Consider the following 3,525-nt stretch of genomic DNA (forward strand, 5'->3'; position numbering starts at 1 on the left):
TTCTTTAGATAAAATCAAAATTTCTGACTTTTATTTAAAAAGTCACCAACAGGTTTCAACCACAGTCTTAGCAGTTATAATGTGGAAAGCAGTGAGGAGATGAGATTTACAAGCTACTGGGCTCTTTCATATTGGCTTAGAAGAGAGAGTGAGGTGTCCATCAGGTTCTCAAGCTCCTTTTCTATTGAAGGAAGCAATGCTTGGTTCAACTAAGTAGGGCATTCAGTCTACTCAGTCTAAAAACGTGGGTAGAAGAAACGAACGAGAGAGAAAGAAGGTCATGCTCTGGGGAGACAGGGAGAAAGAAAGAGAGATAAAAGAATGAGAGAGAGGGAAGAAGAGAGAGAAGCAGGAGAGAAGGACGGAGGGGACAGAGAGAGAGAGAGAGAGAGAGAGGCAGGAGGGAGAGGGATGAGGGAGAGATAGGTGGAGGAATATGAGAGGAGACAGGGAGCCTGTACCCGATTCTTCCATTTTTCCAACCTCCCATTTCCCTGGCCCACCTCACCTGGAAGAGGCATCAGGAATATGAAGAGGAACGAGAAGAGGAGATACAGGACCTTCATGGCTGATGGCTGGGAGCTTCACCAGGAGCTGAGTCTGGGGAAGACACCGAGCCTCCCACCTTATAAAGGTCCTGGCCCGTGGTCACCGGGTAGAGTTCAGAACTGGTATTGGCTGCAATGCTCATTACAGGGATTAGAATTCAACCACTTACCTGTGAGTCAGAGAATGATCCTCAAAGAACAATGCACAAGCAGGAGATCTTATGCAAATTTGGACTCGGGAAACCCCAGAAAATCCCATCCTCCTGCTTTGGGACCAGAAAATTCCTCTTATCTTGCGCCTCTTAAAATCCAGTGTATGAGTAGAATGAGGGACTGGACCTGTCTCACAAGGGAACAAACTCAAACTCAGGGTCTGTAACCTGCCACTCACCTGCTGCCCACTCTGTGAGACGCCCTGTTTTTCCTGAGTGTTTGTGGGCAGTCTCAGGCCAAATTGAGAGGTCTTTCCATGTAATTCTACCCATTGCTGGAACATTCAGCTCCTGGGGATGATACAGGGCTGGCTCAAACTCAAGGACCCTGGAGGGTCTCAGGGCTTCTGGCGGCACCAGGAGCATGGTGGGCCCCGTCCTCCCAGGTGATCCGAGCTAGTGAAATTCATGTGAAAGCTCCCCTGAAACTCCCCATCTTCCCCCCGGGACGGAGATGAGGCAGATGGGTGCCCGCTTCCTTCCTCTGAGAAGGAAAATGGGAGGGTGGGATTGTGACTACATGTGTACCCTCAGAGTCCACCTAGGCCCGGGCCAGGAGGTGGCCTTTGGCCCACAGTTGAATTCCTTAGGCTCACACCATCACTCAGGGAAGGTCAGCTCCACAGGACTTCAGGGCTCTGGGAGCCAGGCTTTCTCTGCTTTCTACAGATGTCAGCGTGAAGGGAGCTCACTGTTGCTGGGATTTGGTGGAGCAGCACGGAGTGGGGGTGCAAGGCCTCCACATAGTCTCCTTGTTGGTGATGGGACACACTTTTGAAAGAGCCCGATGTTTTCAGGGCTGTGTGAAGTCTCTAAGGTCTCTCAGGAGCCTGTCCTTTCTCTGCAACCCAGAGGAGCAATTGGCGGCCACAGGCAGTGGACAGAGCCCTGTGCCAGGCCCTCAGGAGAGGACGTTTCTCGGGAAAATGAGAGACCTTCATCCTAGTTCCTCCCTCTTTGGATCTAAGGGTAGTTTGAGAAACAAGCAGGCCCCAGTGTCCGTGTCTGTGATGTCTCGGCAGTGCAGCTGTGACAGAGCCATGGGGACGATGAGCCTTTACTCATGGCCTGCCTGGTCTCTTCCTTTAAAATGTCAGGTTCTGAAGAACCCTGATTCCTGTCAGGCCAGGGGTGGATTTAAAGGAAGCTGGTAATGATATTGTGTGGCCAAGATACTTAATGACATTTTTATAAAGGGAAGTTTCTGGACCTAGTATGGTGGCTCACGCCTGTCATCCCAGCTCTTTGGGAGGCCAAGGCAGGTGGATCACGTGAGGTCCGGAGTATGAGACCAGTTTGACCAACATGAAAAAACCCCGTCTCTATGAAAAATACAAAAATTAGCCAGGCATGGTGACTTACACCTATAATTCCAGGTATTTGGGAAGTTGAGGCACGGGAATCGCTCACGATAGAGCAAGACTCAGTCTCAAAGCAAAAAACAAAGAAGGTTCTGACGGTGTATGCAAAGAGAGGGCTGGGTCAGGTGCTGTCAGAATTGCTAAACAAATATGCATCCAGGGCTGGAGCTCAGTCACCAGGGAGTCACTCGGATTGTCAGGAGTTTGTCTCCCTGTGTGTTGAGCAGGCTGGAATTGAGGGGCAGACTCATTCATTCCTGACACTAAAACTATTTCTTCCTGGTGAAGAAAGCATACAGAGAAACGGAATAGGAAATAAAGCCTTTATGTGCTCTGCCTAAATTAATAATTTATGGCCTTTTTTTTTTTTTTTGGTATATTTGCATGTCACCTTTAGAAAGTAAGGGGCAGCCCTCACTTGCTGCTGATGACCTGCCTCACCACGCGCCTGTCCTGCCACCGCCTCGCAGAAATGCTTCAATGACCCACAGTCTTTTGCCAGATGAGCGCGGTGTCCAGGGTACTGGCTCCTCATCTCACTCGGACTGATGCCAAAGATGTACAATTTGGTGCCAATGTCCAAGCCTTAATGCTTCAAGGTGTAGGCCTTTTAACCGATGCTGTAGCCTTATAATGGGGCCAAAGGGAAGAACAGTGATTACTGAACAGAGCTGGGGAAGTCCCAAAGTAACAAAAGATGGTGTGACTGATGCAAAGTCAATTGACTTAAAGGATAAATATGAAAACACTGGAGCTAAACTTGTCCAAGATGTTGCCAATAACACAAATGAAGAGACTGGGGACGGCACTCCCACTGTTACTGCACTGGTACCCTCTCTTTCCAAGTAAGGCTTCCAGAAGGTTAGCAAAGGTGCTAATTCCAGTGCAAATCAAAAGAGGTGTGACGTTAGCTGTTGATGTTGTATTCGCTGAACTTAAAAAGCAGTCTGAACCTGTGACCAAACCTGAAAATTGTGCAGGTTGCTACAATTTCTGCAAATGCAGACAAATTGGTAACATCATCTCTGATGCAATGAAAAAGGTTAGAAGAAAGGGTGTCATCACAGTAAAGTTTGGAAAAACGTTGACTGATGAATGAGAAATTATTGAAGACATGAAAATTTGACAGAGGATATATTCCTCCATACTTTATGAACACATCAAAAGGTCTGAAATGTGAATTCCAGGATGCCTATGTTCTGTTGCGTGAAAAGAAAATTTCTAGTGTCCAGTCCATTGTACCTGCTCTTGAAATTGCCAGTGCTCACCGTAAATCTTTGGTCATAATTGCTGAAGACATTGATGGAGAAGCTCTAAGTATACTTGTCTCTAATAGGCTAAACGTTGATCTTCAGGTTGTGGCAGTCAAAGCTCCAGGGTTTGGTGACAATAGATAGAATCAGC

At 47.6% G+C, this 3,525-nt stretch overlaps 1 pseudogene; it reads left to right on the plus strand.

The window, feature by feature from the left end:
* Nucleotides 1-2,593: 2,593 nt before the first annotated feature.
* Nucleotides 2,594-3,518, plus strand: LOC112617813 (annotated as a pseudogene).
* Nucleotides 3,519-3,525: the final 7 nt, after the last annotated feature.

The sequence above is a fragment of the Theropithecus gelada genome, unplaced genomic scaffold (assembly GCF_003255815.1).
Source record: "Theropithecus gelada isolate Dixy unplaced genomic scaffold, Tgel_1.0 HiC_scaffold_4746, whole genome shotgun sequence".
In the NCBI taxonomy this organism is placed as follows: domain Eukaryota; kingdom Metazoa; phylum Chordata; class Mammalia; order Primates; family Cercopithecidae; genus Theropithecus; species Theropithecus gelada.